This window comes from Hyla sarda, chromosome 12 (genome assembly GCF_029499605.1).
Source record: "Hyla sarda isolate aHylSar1 chromosome 12, aHylSar1.hap1, whole genome shotgun sequence".
Classification (NCBI taxonomy): Eukaryota; Metazoa; Chordata; class Amphibia; order Anura; family Hylidae; genus Hyla; species Hyla sarda.
Window position 1 is genome coordinate 84,801,089 of NC_079200.1, and position 24,269 is coordinate 84,825,357.

Sequence of the window (24,269 nt, forward strand, 5' to 3'; positions counted from 1 at the left end):
TAACACTACACTACACCACACTAAATACGCTAAAACTGCTAACACTACGCTACACTAAATACGTTAAAATTGCACTAACACTACACTACACTAAATACGCTAAAACTTCACTAACACTACACTAAATACGCTAAAACTGCACTTACACTACACTAAATACGCTAAAACTGCGCCTACACTACACTAAATACGCTAAAACTGCACTAACACTACACTAAATACGCTAAAACTGCGCTAACACTACACTAAATACGCTAAAACTGCGCTAACACTACACTAAATACGCTAAAACTGCGCTAACACTACACTACACTAAATACGCTAAAACTGCACTAACACTACACTAAATACGCTAAAACTGCGCTAACACTACACTAAATACGCTAAAACTGCGCTAACACTACGCTACACTAAATACGTTAAAATTGCACTAACACTACACTAAAACTGCACTAACACTACACTAAATACGCTAAAACTGCACTAACACTACACTAAATACGCTAAAACTGCGCTAACACTACACTAAATACGCTAAAACTGCGCTAACACTACACTACACTAAATACGCTAAAACTGCGCTAACACTACGCTACACTAAATACGTTAAAATTGCACTAACACTACACTAAAACTGCACTAACACTACACTAAATACGCTAAAACTGCACTAACACTACACTAAATACGCTAAAACTGCGCTAACACTACACTAAATACGCTAAAACTGCACCAACACTACACTAAATACGCTAAAACTGCACTAACACTACACTAAATACGCTAAAACTGCGCTAACACTACACTAAATACGCTAAAACTGCGCTAACACTACACTACACTAAATACGCTAAAACTGCGCTAACACTACACTACACTAAATCCGCTAAAACTGCGCTAACACTACACTACACTAAATACGCTAAAACTGCGCTAACACTACGCTACACTAAATACGTTAAAACTGCACTAACACTACACTAAAACTGCACTAACACTACACTAAATACGCTAAAACTGCGCTAACACTACACTAAATACGCTAAAACTGCGCTAACACTACACTACACTAAATACGCTAAAACTGCACTAACTACACTAAATACGCTAAAACTGCACTAACACTACACTAAATACGCTAAAACTGCACTAACACTACACTAAATACGCTAAAACTGCACTAACACTACACTAAATACGCTAAAACTGCTAACACTACACTAAATACGCTAAAACTGCGCTAACACTACACTAAATACGCTAAAACTGCGCTAACGCTACACTAAATACGCTAAAACTGCGCTAACACTACACTAAATACGCTAAAACTGCGCTAACGCTACACTAAATACGCTAAAACTGCGCTAACACTACACTAAATACGCTAAAACTGCGCTAACACACTACACTACACTAAATACGTTAAAATTGCACTAACACTACACTAAATACGCTAAAACTGCGCTAACACTACACTAAATACGCTAAAACTGCGCTAACACTACGCTACACTAAATACGTTAAAACTGCACTAACACTACACTAAAACTGCACTAACACTACACTAAATACGCTAAAACTGCACTAACACTACACTAAATACGCTAAAACTGCGCTAACACTACGCTACACTAAATACGTTAAAATTGCACTAACACTACACTAAATACGCTAAAACTGCGCTAACACTACACTAAATACGCTAAAACTGCGCTAACACTACGCTACACTAAATACGTTAAAACTGCACTAACACTACACTAAAACTGCACTAACACTACACTAAATACGCTAAAATTGCACTAACACTACACTAAATACGCTAAAACTGCGCTAACACTACACTAAATACGCTAAAACTGCGCTAACACTACGCTACACTAAATACGTTAAAACTGCACTAACACTACACTAAAACTGCACTAACACTACACTAAATACGCTAAAACTGCGCTAACACTACACTAAATACGCTAAAACTGCGCTTACACTACACGAAATACGCTAAAACTGCACTAACTACACTAAATACGCTAAAACTGCGCTAACACTACACTAAATACGCTAAAACTGCACTAACACTACACTAAATACGCTAAAACTGCTAACACTACACTAAATACGCTAAAACTGCGCTAACGCTACACTAAATACGCTAAAACTGCGCTAACGCTACACTAAATACGCTAAAACTGCGCTAACACTACACTAAATACGTTAAAATTGCACTAACACTACGCTACACTAAATACGCTAAAACTGCGCTAACACTACACTACACTACACTAAATACGTTAAAATTGCGCTAACGCTACACTAACTACGCTAAAATTGCGCTAACACTACGCTAACTGCTCTATACCTGTGTAAAACTACAACTCCCAGCATGCCTGCAAAAGCCTTTAGCTGTCTGGGCATGTTGAGAATTGTGGTCCCTTCAATGTAATATAAGCTAAACTACAACTCCCAGCATACCTTGACATGCTGGGAGTTGTAGTCTCTTCAAAACCTATACCCTACCTCCTTTCCCTATTAATCCTAAACTACGCTAAATTATAACCTGCGCTAGGTACACTATACTAATATAAATCTATGGTAAACCTAAGGCTACACTACGCTACCCACAAACTACGCTACGCTATTAACGTAAGCCTATGATCTAAAGTATTTTCCAATAAGCTAAATTTACTACTGCGCATGCGCGGGTTTACGCTAGCCCTACAGGTCTACGCTAATAGCGTAGACTCGCGCAGGCGCATAGCACTTTTCACAGATTGGAAATACTTTACATAACAGGTATTGTTCCAATCTGTGAAAAACGCCATACACATGCGCGAGTCTACGCTAGATCTACTGCGCATGCGCGACATTACGCAGACATTACGCAATTAGTGTAGCGTACGCTAATAGCGTGAACTCGCACATGCGCATGGCGTTTTCCACAGATTAGAAAAAACTTTATATCACCAGCGTAGCGCTGCGCATGCGCTCTAAATTTTGTAAGAACCGCGGAAAACTTTACATCCCCGGGGGGCGGAGAATCTGTACCGCGCATGCGTGCCAGCCGCGGGTATAAGAGCCCATGCGCGGCTTCCGTTGTTCTCTTTGTGGTGCGGGACTTGGCTGTCGTGGTGTTCGCTGTGCAGCTCTTCATCTAGGCGGTGGTCCCGGGGTCCGTGTAGCGTCAGCTGTGTGCCTTCTCTGTCAGGAGCTGTAGTCCTGCCTGCTAGTGACCTGTCGGTAGCTTCTAGCACATGGAGCGGAGATCACGTGGCCCGCGGAGGCGCCTGCCCTGCCGCCCGGCCTGGTGGTAAGAGATGGTGATGTGTGGGCTGTGTAATCCCGCAGTCTGGTTTATGTGATGAGCGCATGTCTGTCTGCTGTGGGTTGTAGTCCCTCGGGCGCTGATATACATGTTCTCTGGGGTGCTGGGACTTGTAGTCTGATGTACATGATGACAGAACTTTTTTCCCCATCAGATCGGCCCTGGTGACCTGTGACACTGATTTGCCAGTACTGTCTGATACATCACTACCCCTAACCCCTCATGTGTGTTGACAGACCCCTTCCTCAATGACCTACCCATCACCACTGCCCCTCCCCCCACAAATGTGTATACTGTAATTAGACTTTATATGGTTGCAAAGAAAGAGTTGAACTAGAGAAAGCATAAAAGCCTTATAGAGGCGGATTCCCATTGCGCCATTTTGAAAGGGGAGGGGGGGGGGGGATCCCTTTCCAGTTATGATTATGGTAAAGGAATAAATCCCTGGATCAATGTTCTGTCCCCATAAATCCAATATCTGTAACCTGTAATGTTATATACATCCAGGCCCTCCTTGAACTTGTTACTTGAGTCAGACATCACAAGTCCCATAGTCTCACTGCTCTTACAGTAAAGAATCTGTCTGTGATGGTAATACCTTCTTTCCTCTAGACATAGAGGATGCCCCCTTGTCATGGTTACTGGCCTAGATATAAAAAGATCACTATAAACATTTGTACATTGTGATCAGATCGCCCCTAAGTTGCCTTTTCTCCAAAATAACCCAAAGCTTGATAAACCTCTAATCGACTAGGGTCTTTAATTCCCTTGGGTGGCCTCCCCTGTATCTACTCTCTTTCCAATCATTCTGGAGTTGGTGACTCTGTATTTTTATTTTTTGACAGTGTTGGTGTCTCTCCTGAGGGTGCTAGATCAACATACCAGACATGAGTAGGTAAGTACTGGATACTACTGTTCTGGGGGTTGTAGTCCTTCAAAGGTTGATGTACATGATGACAGAACTTTTTTCCCCATCAGATCGGCCCTGGTGACCTGTAACACTGATTTGCCAGTACTGTCTGATACATCACTACCCCTAACCCCTCATGTGTGTTGACAGACCCCTTCCTCAATGTCCTACCCATCACCACTGCTCCCCCCCACAAATGTGTATACTGTAATTAGAGTTTATAATGTTGCAAAGAAAGACAAGAGTTTAACTAGAAAAAGCATAAAAGCCTTAGAGGCGGATTTCCACTGTGCCATATTGAAAGGGGGGTGGGGAGAAAGAGACCTTTCCAGTTATGATTATGGCAAAGGAATAAATCCCTGGATCAACGTTCTGTCCCCATAAATCCAATATCTGTAACCTGTAATGCTATATTCTTCCAGAAAAACATCCAGGTCCCCCTTGAACTTTTTACTTGAGTCAGACATCACAACAGGAGTCCCATAGTCTCACTGCTCTTACAGTAAAGAATTTGCCTGTGATGGTGGAACCTTCTTTCCTCTAGACATAGAGGATGCCCCCTTGTCATGGTTACCGGCCTAGATATAAAAATCACTAGAAACATTTGTACATTGTGATCAGATCGCCCCTAAGTTGCCTTTTCTCCAAAATAACCCAAAGCTTGATAAACCTGTCTTGGTCTAATCCACTAGGCCCTTTAATTCCCTTGGTTGCCCTCCCCTGTATCTACTCTTTCTCCAATCATTCTGGAGTTGGTGACTCTGTATTTTTATTTTTTGACAGTGTTGGTGTCTCTCCTGAGGGTGCTAGGACAACATACCAGACATGAGTAGGTAAGTACTGGATACTACTGTTCTGGGGGTTGTAGTCCTTCAAAGGTTGATGTACATGATGACAGAACTTTTTTCCCCATCAGATCGGCCCTGGTGACCTGTAACACTGATTTGCCAATAATGTCTGATACATCAACCTCCCTTTACTTTGTCCACCCCTCATGGCCGCTGCTGGGTGTGGGCAACAAATATCCTCTTTATAATTAGTTTTCATTAACTTAAGGATTTCTGCTTGTCAGTAAATGGAACTTTTTGTTATTGCCCTGAGCGTTATAACATCCCACATGTATGGCCGTAACACCTCTGCCTACAGACTCCCACAGCCGGGACTACTACTCCCATCATGGAACAGACTTGTTTCCATGTTGGGAGTAGTAATTCCCTAGCTGCAGGAGTCTGCAGACAGCTGGGGAGGCTACATTAGTGTTTGTACTACTATCTCCATCATGGAACAGTCTGTTTCATGATGGGGGCTGAGGGATTGATCGGGTCTCACTTCTTAGACCCAATGCGATCAGAAGTTAAGCAGGGGAGCGGACGGCATAGTCAGCAACCCTGCGCTGTATCGTGCATTTTAACGTTAATTTTTAAATCCCCAGCTGGGAACCCTGATTGGCCAGTACCGAGGAGCCGTTCAGGGCTCCGGCAGGGTTTTTAAAATGAACATTGAGTGGCAACGGGGGCCATATGTAAAAAGTGCTTTGGGGGGCAGACATATAGCCTATATATCTAGCCCACAGTGCATTTATAATATGCCCCCCACAGTGCATTAATAAAGAGATGACCACCGCCAGTGCATTAAGAGTCCCTGCCATATATACCCCTGCAGTGCATTAATAAACATGTGACCCCCCCCCCCCCCCCCACCACCTGTGGGTGCATATATATCCCACAGTGCATTTGTCAAATATGCCACTGCAGCGCTGTATGTGAAAAGTATTTCTATCAGCAGCATATAACACTAGCAGCCGGCCCAATGATGCTGATAGAAATACTTTTCATACATAGCGCTGCAGGGGTAGATGTATATAGATGTGCTGGGGGGGGGGGGGGGGGGGCAGGCATATAGCGTTATCTGCCCCCCTCAGCGCTTCTATATACATATGCAGCCGCAGTGCTATGTATAAAAAGTCTTTCTATTAGAATCATTGGGCCGGATGCTGGCACTATGCACTGCTGATAGATATACTCCTCATTCATAGCGCTGCAGTAGCATATTATGACAAATGCTCTGGGGTGGTCACATTATAAATGCGCTGCGGGGGTATATATAAATGCGCTGGCGGAGGTCATATCTTAATGTGCTGTCGAGGGGCTAAATATATAGGCTATATGTCTGACCCCCACAGTGCTTTTAATATACATATGGCCCCCGCTGCCACTCAATGTTCACTTTAAAAACCCTGTGGCGAGGCCCTGATTGGCTCCTCAGTAACAGCCTTTCCGGGCTCCCGCGGGGGATTAAAAAATTAAAGTTAAAATGCTCTGATACATTGCAGGGTTGCGGACCATGCCGCCCGCTCCCCTGCTTAATAACTTCCGATCACATGGAGTCTCAAAAGTGAGACCCGGTGCGATCAATCCCTCAGCCCCTGTACTACAACCCCCATCATGGAACAGACTCTGTTCCATGATGGGGGTAGTAGTACAAACACTTGTCGCCTCCCCAGCTGTCTGCAGACTTCTGCAGCCAGGGAATGACTACTCCCATCGTATAAACAAGTCTGTTCTATGATGGTAGTACTAGTAGTACCTCAGCACTGCAGGAGTCTGCTGATGTCACCTCTTCTGAGCATGCTCAGAAGTAATAACGGATATTATAAACCAGGTGCAAACGGATGACATTAAGGCTCATACGTTTGCCATAGACTTCAGTGTTGATAGCGGCCTTTAATTTACCTGTTGCATGTGCCGTTTTTTCTTCCGTCGCAAAGAATGTCCGTTATTCATGACCGGCTATAACGGGTCATAACAGATAATCAAAAAATCCCATAGACTTGAATGGGATTTTGTATTGGACGTTTAACATCCGTTAATGCTTTTCTAACGGACGTTTATAACAGATCAACTTTATAGTGTGAAAGGGGCCTAAGGATTTCATACAATGTATCCAAAATAGATCACATGTCACCTGCACTGATGCATTGTAACAACTCCTTAGCTGTTTGAACAGACCATGTGTTATGATCAGTCTGGACTGATCAGCCCTTCTCTCTGGTCAGGACTAGCACTTGGATTTGCTGGGGGATCTAATTTACCCTGAGGGTTGGTTAGAGCTGCAGAGCAATGAGTAACATAGATGTTCAGTCAAGGAGATGTTGCTTTGGATCTGTAGTTTTGGACCCATTCTGTGTGCATTACTAAGTCAGTTCATGAGGGCAAAAAGCAAGGGCCTCCAGTTGCTCCAAAAAAATAGATGGTGAAATTAAAACGTCACTTTTATTCCATTAGTTAAAAACAAATGACATCCATGGTATATAAGAACAAGAAGCTCGTTTCGAGCCAAACATGGCTGTCGTGGCCACAACCAAGAGCCACGTTTGGTTCGAAATGCATTGGTGTTTTATATACCATGGATGTCCTTTTGTTTTTAACTAATGGAATAAAAGTGACGTTTTAATTGTCTATTTTTTGGGGCAGCTGGAGGCCCCTGCTTTTTTGCCCCCTCATGAAGTTACACTCCGGGATACGGCCCGCTGTTTGCCTGCTCTCCAAGTCCATACTAGATCTTCAGTCATCGAACATCCTATAGTGGTGAGCTGAAATTACTGTAGAGCAGTGGTCTTCAACCTGCGGACCTCCAGATGTTGCAAAACTACAACTCCCAGCATGCCCAGACAGCTGTTGGCTGTAAGGGCAAGCTGGGAATTGTAGTTTTGCAACATCTGGAGGTCCGCAGGTTGAAGACCACTGCTCTAGATGTTTTCTTTGTTTTACTAAGTCAGAACAGGTTTTCAGCAGTTACGTGTAGGCCGTTTGTTTCTGAAAGCAAGCAGAAGTCTTGAGAGCAAACTGTGACAGTAAATTGGTTCGTAACAAACCTGGCAGCTCGGCCCTTGATGACTTTATTCTGGATAAATTAGTTCAGCTTTCAAAGTGCTTTAGTTGCCAGGAAAAGTATATACAGTCCCCTGTCCCATACCCCTTATTTTGGATTTCATCTGTCCACTCTGTCTCTCACCCCGGTTTTGCAGTTATCTGTACTTGTATATTATACTTGACTTTTGACTTGCTGCACCCTAGTTTGGGACGCTCAATAAGCTGTATGATGTACATTTTCAATTTCTGTCAAACTGTTTTGTTTGACACTAAGGGTACATTTCCGCTTCGAGGCGTATACGCATCGTATTTCACGCTGCGCAAAATCTGCTGCGGCAGCGGGAAATACTCAGCGTACCCTCTCTCGCCATACAAGGCTTTCTGTGGCAGCCCTGTGGAGTGCGTTTGAGGCAGAGCCGCGCATCAGTCATGCCGACACACGGCTCCACTTCCAAAACTCACTACACCATATAGTGCTGCCATCGGAAAGCCTCATGTGTATGGGTATGCAGCGTATTTCCCGCTGCTGCAGATTTTGTGCAGCATGAAATACGCTGTGTATATGCCAGGTGGAAACGTACCCTTAAAGTGGATACAGTCATCCTGTACTTTTCCAGCAACCAGAGCACTTGGAAAGCTGAATTTTATGCAGCCTAAAGTCATCAAGGGCTGAGCTGCCAGGTTTGTAATGACCAATTTACTGTAAGTTTGCTCAACTCTACCAGTCAGTAGAAAGTGTACGATCAATGTGGTGGACATATGTATTTACATGTTAAATGCTGCTGGGGTTGTCTTCCTGGCTACTGTTTTGGCATTAATGTTACTGTTCTCTTCATAGGGGAGAATGGAGCAGAGATCACACTCCCTGCAAACAAGCCTGCTCTGTGGTGGTAAGTTATGTCAGGGGCTCAATGTGCTTTGTATGGATGAGATTCCTCCATTGGGGCTTCTGGTAGTTGTAGTCCCTTGTAGGCTGATGTACGTGATGACAGAACTTTTTTCCCCATCAGATCGACCCTGGTGACCTGTGAACTGATTAGCCAGTACTGTCTGATACACCACCTGTCCCTTCCAATCTGTATCGATATATTTACAATCCTGCGATCAATGACTCTTATTTATCTTCTGTCAGCAGTGATGGCGTCCTGTCTGCAAAGAGTTAAAGGGTCATCGTGGCTGACATGATCAGGTATGTTCTGGATGCTATTCCTTGGGGAGAGGATGCCTGGGAGTTGTAATCAGTCATAGGTTGATGTACATGATGACAGAACTTTTTTCCCCATCAGATCGACTCTGGTGACTTGTGATGCTGATTTGCCAGTACTGTCTGATACTTCCACCTGCCCAATATGTGGTTTTATGCCCCTCCCCATCTTTATAAATGTATTATACAGTCCAGTGGTGAGTGACTTCTTCCTTCTCTGTTGGCAGTGATGGAGTCTGTGGCAGATGTGGGGTCAGTGTGGCAAACATGAGCAGGTAAGTTCTGATCTGGAGATGAGGGTTGTAGTCTGAATGTGGATGTCTCCCAGCAGACTGGGCATGTTGAATATTTTGTTTTGCCCCTCACAGTAAACCTGTCATGGTGCTGAGGAGATCCAGCCAGTTGTATCTGATATGGAGAACAAGCCTGGGGATATGGCTGCTCATGTGATGTGAAGGACAGAAAAGGCTCGGGTTGCAGTAACCTCACTACCCCAATCCTAATGAAGGGTGAAGAAAATGGGCCTGCAGCTTCCAAAGAACCAGGTGTTTCCACACTAATCCTCCATCCATATGTGAAGGATGTGCCCAGGGGGTTTATGGGGCTGATTACTCTGGATCTGGTGTTATCCTTTTCTGGGGTGAATAAATAAAAGTTAAGTTTTGACAATTTGTGGCTGTGTGGGGGTGTTCTTCGTCTTCCTACAGTGCCTCCCTCTGGTGTCTTCGTGTTTTACTATTGTGGAGGTGGTGCAGCTTTACAACACAACTTGGTCAATAAATGTTTTTTTTAATTGTCAGACTCCTGTGGGGCGTAAATGCTCACTTGTACCCCTTACATTACGTGATGGGTGTAGTTTCCAAAATGGGGGGGGGGGTGTCCATTGTTCTGGCACTATGGGGGCTTTATACTTTATAAACACACGTGGCCTTCAATTCCTGACACATTTTCTCTTCAAAAGGCCAATGGCGCTCCTTCTGAGCATTGTAGTTCGCCTGCAGAGCACTTGATGTCCACATATAGGGTATGTTCTTACTCAGAAGAAATGGGGTTACAAATTTTGGGGCTTTTTTTTCCTATTCCCTTGTGAAAATGAGAAATTTAGGGTAACACCAGCATTTTAGTGAATTTTTTTCACTTTCCATCCAACTTTGAAGAATTTTCATTAAACACCTGTGAGGTGTTATGGCTCACTACACCACTCACGAACCCAAACAAGGGGTATAGTTTCCAAAATGGGGTCATGTGGGTATTTTTTTGGCGGGTATTCTACGCCAGTGATTCCCAAACAGGGTGCCTTCAGCTGTTGCTAAACTCCCAGCATGCCTGGACAGTCGGTGGCTGTCCAGAAATGCTGGGAGTTGTTTTGCAACAGCTGGAGGCTCTGTTTCGGAAACACTTCCGTACGATGCGTTCATTTTTATTGGGGGGGGGGGGGGGAGAGAGTATATGTAGTGTGTTTAGGGTACGTTCGTACTGGCAGATTAAAGTGCGTTTCCCGCTAGTCTGCGCTGCAGCTCAAACTTCAAGCAGGAAATTTACTGTAAACCTGCCCGTGTGAATGTACCCTGTACCTTCACATGGGGGTGGCAAACCTCCAGCTGTTTCAAAACTAAAACTCCCAGCATGTACTGACTGTGCATGCTGGGAGTTGTACTTTTGCAACAGCTGGAGGCACACTGATTGGAAAACAGTCAGGTTCTGTTATCTAACTCGGTATTTTCCAACTAGTGTGTCTCCAGCTGTTGCAAAACTCCCAGCATGGGCATATGCTGGGAGATGTAGTTGCATACCTCCTGCTGTTGCATAACTACAACTACCAGTATGCCGAAACAGCTATTTGGGCATGCTGGGATTTGTAGTTTTACAACATCTGGAGGGCTAACGTTTTGGAGACCTCTGCACAGTGATCTCCAAACTGTCCCTCCAGATATTGCAAAACTACAAATCTCAGCATGCACAGACAGCAAACTGCTGTGTGTGCATGCTAGAAGTTGTAGTTTTGCAAGATCTAGAGGGCTACAGTTTGGAGATTACTGTGCAGTGGTCTCTAAGATGTAGACCTCCAGCTGTTGTAAAATTACAAATCCCAGCATGCCCAAACAGCTGTCTGGGCATGCTGGTAGGTGTAGTTTTGCAACATCTGGAGGGCTACAGTAGGATCCAGGGAGCAAGCTGCAAGTCATCGCCACCTGCCGATTGCAGCCTCTGCAGATGGGACCTTTTTGGCACCGGTCCCTGGCAGTTTCCCCGTTCTGCCCCACCTATTGTGGGTGGGCAGAATGGGGAAACCAGAAGTTAATCAAACCTCCCCAATCTGCTACTGGTTGTCATGTCTATACGATCATTAGCCAGGGTGGCACCCCTGCCACCTCACTCCTATCCCTTCAGGGGGACTGTGGGTGTCTTGGGCAACCATGATCCCTCTTTATAATCCAGGTCACCATACACCCGGAATCGAGCAAATTGCCGGGGTGCCTGCTGATTGATATCAGCAGTCACCCTGGTCTGGTCACCACGCGGCGGGGACTGAAATTCCCACCGGCATACAGGTACATCCTGGGTCCTTAACAGGTTAATTCACATACCTGTTAAGTGTGAACCCTAGATTAGGAAAACTTTCTCTCCACTTTGCTATGACAGCACCACCTGAGAGGGACTCTGCCCATAAGGACAGGAAACCTGAGGATAAAAAGAACCCTACTCTCTAGACTCAGTGTCTCCTATTCTGGGAGCCTGCCTGAGCAGGAGACCTGTTTTAGGTGGATGAAGAGGCTGAGGGAAGTGGTGCAAATATGCATAGTTTTGGGGTATCCTATAGTCCCTAGTTTGGGAGGTGGAAGTCTGGCTCCACTATCTGAAGGTGGGGGAGCCCTGATGCTAGCATGTTGCAAGTAAGTGTAGGAGCAATGCACAGAGGACTCTGGCAGTGTGGATCCTTTGCACAGGCGTGCTTCCAGTGTGGACAGAGGTATTGTAGAGTCGTGCGCTTCTAAGCGGAAGTGACATCGGAGCAGACATGTGACCGGAATCCCCGGAAGTGATGTCAGACGCTGGGCAGCAGTATGGCGGCGGCCTGATTAATATTTAGAAAGCCTCCATACCTGAGAGCAGTCTCCAAGTGGGTAGCACAGTCAGCATTTCTTGTTGGAAGTGAACCAGAGCCATTGAGTTCTAAGGAGGATCCCAGTCAGGAATCGGCAGAGGCTGCAGCCAAAACATCATCCTCGGTACCATCTATACCACCTGAGTGAGTGTACCTTTTCCAGATTATAGGGATGTTTCTTATACCTAGTTTGGTTTTCTTTCAGGCTGTTCCTAGGAAATCTTCTAAAAAAAAAAACTAAGCATTTTAGGGGAAGATTTATCATTAGGTGTCTATTGTAGACACAGATCTACCCCTGTTACTGTCTAATTTACACTCTTGTTCACGATTTACAAAAGGTATGCACTCTTTGATAAAGTTTGTGCAAATAATATGGAAATTACCCCCCCCCCCCCCTCGCTCTACTGTGCACTCCTACCTCTCACTTCTCAGAGCTGTGGCCATTTCCCGCGGTACACTGCTCACAAAAAGCGAAAATCATCAACCACATTTTCAGAGCATTGTGCTGCGGTATACACAGTTCATGTCAGTTTAGTAAAAGTGGCTGTGTCCATGCATATCGTCTGCTTTACATGATCTTTTCAAAGGAGTGAGACTCCAGTTTATATCAAATTTCACACCAGATTGTTAAAAATCACAGAAATGGTTGTAGGTAGTTTTCCTCCCCCCCCTGATTTTAGATACGTGAATGTGGAGGACTACATCAGATTCGGTGGATTGCAATGATCAGCATTTTTTATTTTTTTTAATGTCAATAAAAGAGTTAATGAAGGCTGTGGGAGTTTAATAAAAATCTCGTTTCAATGTGTTGTGTTTTTTATAATTGAATTTTCAGGCTTAGTAGTGGAAGCCGTCTTGTAGACAGAATCCATTACTAAGTCGGGGCTTAGCGTTAGCCCCAACCCCCAATTATTACCCCGGTACCCACTGCCACAGGGGTTCCAGGAAGAGTCTGTACCAACAGGCCTGGAACATCAAAAATGGCACTCCAGGGCCTAGGCGGTAACAGGCTGGCGTTATTTAGGCTGGGGAGGGCCAATAACAATGGTCCTCGCCCAACCTGGTAACGTAAGGCTGTTGCTGCTTGGTTGGTATCTGGCTGATAATGAGAAAATGGGGAAACCACCCGTTTTATTTATTTAAAAAAAAAAAAGCATAGGCTTCCTCCTATTTTCAGTATCAGCCAGACACCAACCAAGCGGCAACAGCCTGACGTTACCAGGGGTGGGCAAGGACCATTGTTACTGGCCCTCCCCAGCCTAAATAATGCCCGTCTGTTACCGCCTAGGCCCAAGAGGGCCATTTTTGCCGCTCCGGGCCTGTCTGTACTGGCTCTTCCCGGCACCCCTGTGGCGGTGGGTACTGGGGTAGTAATTGGACGTTAGCGCTGATTTTGGGGCTAACGCTAAGCCCGGCTTAGTAATGGATTCCATCTAAGACAGCTTCCACTACTAAGCCTGAAAATTCAATAATTAAAAAAACACATTTTTAAAAATGTTTTATTTAAAAACACTCCCCAAAAGCCCTTGTTAACCATTTTATTGAAATGCTAATTATGAAGAACATGCACCCTGATAAATGTGGGGGGGGGGATGAGTACATATGACATACGCCCAGGAAAACTTGGGTAAGAACTTAATTTACACAGACAATGATACATTCCCGTATAGCTCCAAATGGAGCATAATATTTTGGCAGCTGTACTGCTGTGTACATAGAGAGCCACAGAACAGCATGCCGTCTGCACAGCTGTGCTCCATCTGTCTGATAAGAAGTTGCTTATGAAGAGATTCATTTAGATCACATATGGCACATTTAGGAAATCCTCTTATAGCACAGATTAAATGAGCAGTCCACTGTGTGGGAACAACTACTCATCCCTCCAGACACAATCACTACATGAAACAACACTAAGTCCACAACCACAGTACGTTGTATGATGGGACTGATACATTGTGAGTGATAGGCAAAGTAGATGTGAGCTCCTATGCCTGCAGATCTGCTTAGAGGAGTTTGCAGTAGGCCGTGTGTTCGGTGGAGGGACTGATTTGTGTTGTACTGTTTAATCTCTGCTATAAATATTAACAGTTAAAAGCTTCCATAGAGTCAGCTTTGTTACTGGTGTTAGTCACAGGTTATCTCATCATTTTATGTTCTCATATCTGATTGACTGATTCAAACACCCTTGTCACCAATGACTGGCATAGGAAGGGTTACCAGCAGGGGAGATAGGAAGGGTCAATGGTGTCACTAGTAAAGGTGATAGGGGGAGTTCAGCAGTATCGCTAGTAAAGAGGATAGGAGAGTTACCAATGTCACCAACAATGGGATAGGAGGGCTCAGCGGTGTCAACAGTTCAGGGTGCAGGAGTGGTCAACAGTTTTACCAGGTAAGAGGATAGGAGAGGTTAGCGATGGCGATAGAAGAGTCATTAGTAATGGGTGACTAGCATTGGAAATAAGAAGGGTCAGTAGTGTCATTAGGGATAGAGGGGGTCAGCCTTCTCACCAGTAATAAAGATGAAGGGGTCAGCAGTGCTAAAATAAAAAAAGTCCCCTCCCATCATTCTACACTCAATACTCTATAATAACAAAGCAAATACAATCTTTGCTAATTTATTGAAAAGGAAAACTAAAATATTACATTTACATAAGTATTCAGACCCGTCGCTCAATACTTAGTTGAAGCAGCCTCCAGTCTTCTCAGGGATTATGCCACAGGGTTTGCACAACTGGATTTGATTTTCTACAAATTTGCAAGGCAGAAGCCCTGTTGTGGAGAGCCCAGGAGGCCCAGAGTGGAATGAGCTGAAACCCTGAAAGGAGGAGTCTTCCCCTTGCAGCGGTAAGCTTCCGAAATGGCAGAACAGATCCGCCGTGAAAAGGTCACTTTTGAAGCAGGAACTCCATTACGACGACTCTCCGTAAGCACTAAGAAGGAGTCACTCTGGCGAAAGGAAGAAGTGACTGAAAGGTACGTCTGAACAGCCCACACCAACGAAAATAAGACCGCCAAGTATGGTGGTAAATCCTCGCAGAGGAGGGCTTGCACGCCTTGATCATAGTGCGAACTACTTGGGGAGAGAACCCCCTGGCTCTCAGAACAGCGGTCTCAACCGCCACGCCATCAAATGCCGCAACTGTAAATTGGGGTGGCAAAGAGGACCCTGGACCGTCTGGTCCCTGAAGACTCCTCCCCAACCACTGAAATTGGCATCCATCGAGATGACCTGCCAGTAGAGGGGCAGAAAGGATCGCCCCTGACGAAGAAGAGGGGACCGAAGCCACCACAGGAGGGACTGGCAAGTCCTGGAAGGAAGAATGATCCTGGGATAGCGGAGACTTGTCCCACCGGGACAGAACAGAAATTTTGAAGTGGGCGATAATGAAACTAGGCGAAAGGAACGGCTTCCATGGCCGACACCATCCAACCCAGGACTTCCATGCAGAACCGTATGAAAACCGAAACAGGACGCCGGAGAATCCAAACTGATAATAGAGCAAGGCGCTTGTCCGGCGGAAGCTGAATCTGGGTGGTCACTGTGTCGAACTGGAGTCCCTGGAAAATTAGAGACTGGGTGGGAGTCAGGTTGGACTTGTCCTGATTGACCACCCAGCTGAAACGGGACAAGGTCTGAAGAGTGAGACGGAAACTCTCTTGATTCTGGGCCCTGGTTGAAGCCTTGACCAGAAGGTCGTCCAGGTAGGGAATTACAGACACACCCTGAGGCCGCAGGATGGTGATCACTGCCCCCAGAACCTTGGTGAAGACACTTGGAGCCGTGGCCAGACCAAAGGGAAGGGCCACAAACTGAAAATGGCCCTCTGGAACGGCGAAGCGAAGATATCGCTGATGTGCTGGAAAAATGGGGTAGGCGTCTCGGATATCCACCGAGGACAGAAACTCCCCTTGATTCATGGATGCCACTACAGAACAGAGAGACTCCATACGGAAATGACGGAAGAGAAGGTGATGGTTGAGGAGCTTCAGATCCAGGATCAGGCGGACAGAACCCACTTTCTTGGGAACCACAAACAGGTTTGAATAGAAGCCCAAAAAATGCTCCTTGGGAGGAACTGGGACTATCACTCCCTGAGTGAGAAGGGTCTGAGTCCGAGGCGTGAGTCGAAAGGCCGCTGCCAAGGAAGTGGAACGGGGGGGGGGGGTGGTCTTTGTTGCTGGGGCGGAAATGAAAAAAGCGATCCCTTGGAAAAGAAGTAAACTTGATCCGATAGCCGTTGGAAACAACATCTCGGACCCAAGAGTCCTGCACGTGGGTGGACCAGACGTCCTGGAAAGAGAACAAATGCCCTCCCACCCGAGAAGAATCTTCAGGTGGGGGCATCCCTTCAGGTAGAGGGAGGGAGGCTTACGGATGCTGGACTTGGCCGGAACAGAAAGGACGGGTCTTGAAAGGCCGGGGTGCGCAGTGGTGCAGGCAGGGCAGGTGGGTTCTGCAGCAACCACACAAGCATAATAAGTGACCAGGGCTGCAGTGACCAGTCTGGTTGGGGGGGGGGGTTCTGTGTTCAGACATTGTGAGACCAGGAGAAAATGGAGCAGTCTCCCCCTGTGTCTGTGTCCCTCGGATGTCTCTCAGAGCAGAGAGGGAGGGGGGAGGGCCAGCACCAGACTGAACCTCATTGGCGAAAATTGACCCCCTTGCAGCGCGCTGAAAAGCCAGTGCAAAGATCCCCGCCGAAATGCCGGCCGGTGGGGAGTGGACCGTGGCCATTATGAAAGCCTCCTGTGCTTTGGCAGCTTCAACTGAAGTGCGGCCGGGGTAGAGAGAAAGCTGCCGGCTGTGTGCAGGCAGCGCAGCCGAAAGCTAACGGAATCCCCAGCAGAATGGTAGAGCAGGAACTGTCCCCAAAGTGAATAAAGAGGAGTGTGCCCAAAACTGGGGGTGGGGGGGGGGGTGTTTGAAAATTCCCACCCAGGAGGCCCCAAGGATAAGGGGCTCCCCAAGCAAGGACTCAGGCATAATAGATAAAGCGGTGGTGGGAAAGTGAAGGGGGAGGGGGAAGGAAGGATATACATTCACCCTGTAAACAGCCATACTCACCTAAGATGTCTTCAGCCAGCTATAGTGACCTGCATCACGTCAGGCGGAGACAGCGGGACGAGCAGGGAAGATAAGGGAACCTGGACCCAAGGTGCAACCCATCGGCAGGAAGGGGTTAACGGTGCATACTTTATACCCTTAGCCACATAAAAACCCCACGTAAAAATAAGTAAATAAAAAGGAGAAAAGAACCTAAAACAGGCCCTAACTATAAAATAAAAAAAGAAGACCAGGTCTGGAGAACTCCAGACCTGTGTCTGCCTCCTACTGACACTAAGCTAAAACTGATTAGCTCAGGTGCCTGTGGCAGGTATATCCTTCCCAGAGGGGCAGACTTTTCTTGTTGCCTAGTGTCAGCAGCATATACCCATGGTTTCTGTGTCCCCCAATGGAGCTGACTGAGAAAAACATTTTTCAACCAGATTACTTATTCTACATGGCCCATCAAGTAGAGATCACTTGCTGCTGATGTAGGTGGAGTAAAAAGGTTATCCTTTGTCTTAGGAATAAAAAATGTTAAATTGTGTTAAACAAAATAAGGCACTGTCTCTTTCGATGTTCTAGAAGAAAAAACTCTGTGTGTCTGTTCAGTGGGTGCTTTTATTTGCTAAGTGATTGAGATCCATAGTCTCTTCTCGTTCTAGCTAAGGAAAATAAGTTGAACCCATATGTTCTGCCCTGCTGTAGGACCTCCGGGGAAAAATTCTACTTTTACTCTCTAATTATGGGGTATTGAGTGCAGAATAATGGAAAATGAAATATATATATATTATTATTATTTTTTTTTTTTTTGGCACAAGGCTGAAAAATAACATAATATTGCACCATAATTATTAAAAAAAAATGTGAAAGGATCTTAAAACATTTTGAATGCATTATATATGAATGAAATAATCTTGTATTAAAGACCTTACTGTGTCATGTACCATTGAGCCTACTTTGTGGAGAAATCTGCTGAGAAATGTTTCTTGACAGCCGGACGCCATCATCCATTTGTCTTAAGGAAAATCAGGTTTCCTTGTTCTGGACAGAGTCAGCAGAGATGTGACTGTCACACTGATCTGGTAATAGTCATCATGTGGCTTCCTTCTCATTATTTTCCAGTCATAATCACATTACCAGAGCCACATGTGAATACACTGCTGGTCATGAGTGAAGCTTCATATCCATTCTCCATTCCAAGTGTCCAGGGCATTTACCGCCACATGTTGTCAAGATGTAAGCTCCCGCTATCCACACACAAGCCCCCTCCTCATCCCAGCATTGAAATCTATGTTCCATTTTCAGAGGTTGTAAACAACATTTCAATAATTTCTATTCCAGAATCCTGGGCCCTGATGTCACATATATACAATATAGGATCCTACCTGTATCCTGGTGGTGTGATATTATATGCAGATATGATGGATGTATATTGCCTGTATTATGGTGGTGTGATATAATATGCAGATATGATGGATGTATATTGCCTGTATCCTGGTGGTGTGATATAATATGCAGATATGATGGATGTATATTGCCTGTATTATGGTGGTGTGATATAATATGCAGATATGATGGATGTATATTGCCTGTATCCTGGTGGTGTGATATTATATGCAGATATGATGGATGTATATTGCCTGTATCCTGGTGGTGTGATATAATATGCAGATATGATGGATGTATATTGCCTGTATCCTGGTGGTGTGATATAATATGCAGATATGATGGATGTATATTGCCTGTATCATGGTGGTGTGATATTATATGCAGATATGATGGATGTATATTGCCTGTATCCTGGTGGTGTGATATAATATGCAGATATGATGGATGTATATTGCCTGTATCATGGTGGTGTGATATAATATGCAGATATGATGGATGTATATTGCCTGTATCATGATGGTGTGATATTATATGCAGATATGATGGATGTATATTGCCTGTATCATGATGGTGTGATATTATATGCAGATATGATGGATGTATATTGCCTGTATCATGGTGGTGTGATATAATATGCAGATATGATGGATGTATATTGCCTGTATCATGGTGGTGTGATATAATATGCAGATATGATGGATGTATATTGCCTGTATCATGATGGTGTGATATAATATGCAGATATGATGGATGTATATTGCCTGTATCCTGGTGGTGTGATATAATATGCAGATATGATGGATGTATATTGCCTGTATCCTGGTGGTGTGATATAATATGCAGATATGATGGATGTATATTGCCTGTATCATGGTGGTGTGATATTATATGCAGATATGATGGATGTATATTGCCTGTATCATGATGGTGTGATATTATATGCAGATATGATGGATGTATATTGCCTGTATCATGATGGTGTGATATTATATGCAGATATGATGGATGTATATTGCCTGTATTATGGTGGTGTGATATTATATGCAGATATGATGGATGTATATTGCCTGTATCATGATGGTGTGATATTATATGCAGATATGATGGATGTATATTGCCTGTATCATGGTGGTGTGATATAATATGCAGATATGATGGATGTATATTGCCTGTATCATGATGGTGTGATATTATATGCAGATATGATGGATGTATATTGCCTGTATCATGATGGTGTGATATTATATGCAGATATGATGGATGTATATTGCCTGTATCATGGTGGTGTGATATTATATGCAGATATGATGGATGTATATTGCCTGTATCATGATGGTGTGATATTATATGCAGATATGATGGATGTATATTGCCTGTATCATGGTGGTGTGATATAATATGCAGATATGATGGATGTATATTGCCTGTATCATGGTGGTGTGATATAATATGCAGATATGATGGATGTATATTGCCTGTATCATGATGGTGTGATATAATATGCAGATATGATGGATGTATATTGCCTGTATCATGGTGGTGTGATATTATATGCAGATATGATGGATGTATATTGCCTGTATCATGGTGGTGTGATATAATATGCAGATATGATGGATGTATATTGCCTGTATCATGATGGTGTGATATTACATGCAGATATGATGGATGTATATTGCCTGTATCCTGGTGGTGTGATATTACATGCAGATATGATGGATGTATATTGCCTGTATCATGGTGGTGTGATATTACATGCAGATATGATGGATGTATATTGCCTGTATCATGGTGGTGTGATATAATATGCAGATATGATGGATGTATATTGCCTGTATCATGGTGGTGTGATATAATATGCAGATATGATGGATGTATATTGCCTGTATCATGGTGGTGTGATATTATATGCAGATATGATGGATGTATATTGCCTGTATCCTGGTGGTGTGATATAATATGCAGATATGATGGATGTATATTGCCTGTATCATGGTGGTGTGATATAATATGCAGATATGATGGATGTATATTGCCTGTATCATGGTGGTGTGATATTATATGCAGATATGATGGATGTATATTGCCTGTATCATGGTGGTGTGATATAATATGCAGATATGATGGATGTATATTGCCTGTATCCTGGTGGTGTGATATTATATGCAGATATGATGGATGTATATTGCCTGTATCATGATGGTGTGATATTATATGCAGATATGATGGATGTATATTGCCTGTATCATGGTGGTGTGATATAATATGCAGATATGATGGATGTATATTGCCTGTATCATGGTGGTGTGATATAATATGCAGATATGATGGATGTATATTGCCTGTATCATGGTGGTGTGATATAATATGCAGATATGATGGATGTATATTGCCTGTATCCTGGTGGTGTGATATAATATGCAGATATGATGGATGTATATTGCCTGTATCCTGGTGGTGTGATATAATATGCAGATATGATGGATGTATATTGCCTGTATCATGGTGGTGTGATATTATATGCAGATATGATGGATGTATATTGCCTGTATCCTGGTGGTGTGATATAATATGCAGATATGATGGATGTATATTGCCTGTATCATGGTGGTGTGATATAATATGCAGATATGATGGATGTATATTGCCTGTATCATGGTGGTGTGATATTATATGCAGATATGATGGATGTATATTGCCTGTATCCTGGTGGTGTGATATTATATGCAGATATGATGGATGTATATTGCCTGTATCCTGGTGGTGTGATATTATATGCAGATATGATGGATGTATATTGCCTGTATCATGGTGGTGTGATATTATATGCAGATATGATGGATGAATATTGCCTGTATCCTGGTGGTGTGATATAATATGCAGATATGATGGATGTATATTGCCTGTATCATGGTGGTGTGATATAGTATGCAGATATGATGCATCTATATTGCCTGTATCATGGTGGTGTGATATTATATGCAGATATGATGGATGTATATTGCCTGTATCATGATGGTGTGATATTATATGCAGATATGATGGATGTATATTGCCTGTATCCTGGTGGTGTGATATAATATGCAGATATGATGGATGTATATTGCCTGTATCCTGGTGGTGTGATATAATATGCAGATATGATGGATGTATATTGCCTGTATCATGGTGGTGTGATATTATATGCAGATATGATGGATGTATATTGCCTGTATCATGGTGGTGTGATATTATATGCAGATATGATGGATGTATATTGCCTGTATCCTGGTGGTGTGATATAATATGCAGATATGATGGATGTATATTGCCTGTATCCTGGTGGTGTGATATAATATGCAGATATGATGGATGTATATTGCCTGTATCCTGGTGGTGTGATATAATATGCAGATATGATGGCTGTATATTGCCTGTATCACGGTGGTGTGATATAATATGCAGATATGATGGATGTATATTGCCTGTATCCTGGTGGTGTGATATTATATGCAGATATGATGGATGTATATTGCCTGTATCCTGGTGGTGTGATATAATATGCAGATATGATGGATGTATATTGCCTGTATCCTGGTGGTGTGATATAATATGCAGATATGATGGATGTATATTGCCTGTATCATGGTGGTGTGATATTATATGCAGATATGATGGATGTATATTGCCTGTATCATGGTGGTGTGATATTATATGCAGATATGATGGATGTATATTGCCTGTATCCTGGTGGTGTGATATAATATGCAGATATGATGGATGTATATTGCCTGTATCCTGGTGGTGTGATATAATATGCAGATATGATGGATGTATATTGCCTGTATCCTGGTGGTGTGATATAATATGCAGATATGATGGCTGTATATTGCCTGTATCACGGTGGTGTGATATAATATGCAGATATGATGGATGTATATTGCCTGTATCACGGTGGTGTGATATTATATGCAGATATGATGGATGTATATTGCTTGTATCCTGGTGGTGTGATATTATATGCAGATATGATGGATGTATATTGCCTGTATCATGGTGGTGTGATATTATATGCAGATATGATGGATGTATATTGCCTGTATCATGATGGTGTGATATTATATGCAGATATGATGGATATATATTGCCTGTATCCTGGTGGTGTGATATTATATGCAGATATGATGGATGTATATTGCCTGTATCACGGTGGTGTGATATTATATGCAGATATGATGGATGTATATTGCTTGTATCACGGTGGTGTGATATAATATGCAGATATGATGGATGTATATTGCCTGTATCCTGGTGGTGTGATATAATATGCAGATATGATGGATGTATATTGCCTGTATCCTGGTGGTGTGATATAATATGCAGATATGATGGATGTATATTGCCTGTATCCTGGTGGTGTGATATAATATGCAGATATGATGGATGTATATTGCCTGTATCCTGGTGGTGTGATATAATATGCAGATATGATGGATGTATATTGCCTGTATCATGGTGGTGTGATATAATATGCAGATATGATGGATGTATATTGCCTGTATCATGGTGGTGTGATATTATATGCAGATATGATGGATGTATATTGCCTGTATCATGGTGGTGTGATATTATATGCAGATATGATGGATGTATATTGCCTGTATCATGGTGGTGTGATATAGTATGCAGATATGATGGATCTATATTGCCTGTATCCTGGTGGTGTGATATTATATGCAGATATGATGGATGTATATTGCCTGTATCCTGGTGGTGTGATATAATATGCAGATATGATGGATGTATATTGCCTGTATCCTGGTGGTGTGATATAATATGCAGATATGATGGATGTATATTGCCTGTATCCTGGTGGTGTGATATTGTATGCAGATATGATGAATGTATATTGCCTGTATCCTGGTGGTGTGATATAATATGCAGATATTATGGATGTATATTGCCTGTATCATGGTGGTGTGATATTACATGCAGATATGATGGATGTTTATTGCCTGTATCATGGTGGTGTGATATAATATGCAGATATAATGGATGTATATTGCCTGTATCCTGGTGGTGTGATATTATATGCAGATATGATGGATGTATATTGCCTGTATCCTGGTGGTGTGATATAATATGCAGATATGATGGATGTATATTGCCTGTATCCTGGTGGTGTGATATAATATGCAGATATGATGGATGTATATTGCCTGTATCCTGGTGGTGTGATATAATATGCAGATATGATGGATGTATATTGCCTGTCTCCTGGTGGTGTGATATTATATGCAGATATGATGGATGTATATTGCCTGTATCATGGTGGTGTGATATTATATGCAGATATGATGGATGTATATTGCCTGTATCATGGTGGTGTGATATAATATGCAGATATGATGGATGTATATTGCCTGTATCCTGGTGG

At 43.3% G+C, this 24,269-nt stretch overlaps 1 long non-coding RNA gene and 5 other non-coding genes across 7 annotated transcripts; all 6 read left to right on the plus strand.

The window, feature by feature from the left end:
- The first annotated feature begins 3,008 nt into the window (after positions 1–3,008).
- LOC130296808 (uncharacterized) lies at positions 3,009–9,974 on the plus strand. Of its 2 annotated transcripts, none has more exons than XR_008849296.1 (7): positions 3,009–3,310; positions 4,171–4,220; positions 5,019–5,068; positions 8,946–8,997; positions 9,243–9,296; positions 9,539–9,586; positions 9,680–9,974. It is a non-coding gene; the product is annotated as an uncharacterized LOC130296808 (long non-coding RNA). The 2 variants fall into 2 exon arrangements; XR_008849295.1 differs by having other exon boundaries at positions 3,012–3,310; positions 9,240–9,296.
- Positions 3,442–3,533, plus strand: LOC130297155 (small nucleolar SNORD12/SNORD106). Its single transcript, XR_008849432.1, has one exon. It is a non-coding gene; the product is annotated as a small nucleolar SNORD12/SNORD106 (small nucleolar RNA).
- On the plus strand, positions 4,266–4,357 carry LOC130297154 (small nucleolar SNORD12/SNORD106). Its single transcript, XR_008849431.1, has one exon. It is a non-coding gene; the product is annotated as a small nucleolar SNORD12/SNORD106 (small nucleolar RNA).
- On the plus strand, positions 5,114–5,205 carry LOC130297152 (small nucleolar SNORD12/SNORD106). The gene has a single exon (XR_008849429.1). It is a non-coding gene; the product is annotated as a small nucleolar SNORD12/SNORD106 (small nucleolar RNA).
- Positions 9,080–9,170, plus strand: LOC130297151 (small nucleolar SNORD12/SNORD106). Its single transcript, XR_008849428.1, has one exon. It is a non-coding gene; the product is annotated as a small nucleolar SNORD12/SNORD106 (small nucleolar RNA).
- LOC130297153 (small nucleolar SNORD12/SNORD106) lies at positions 9,356–9,447 on the plus strand. Its single transcript, XR_008849430.1, has one exon. It is a non-coding gene; the product is annotated as a small nucleolar SNORD12/SNORD106 (small nucleolar RNA).
- Positions 9,975–24,269: the final 14,295 nt, after the last annotated feature.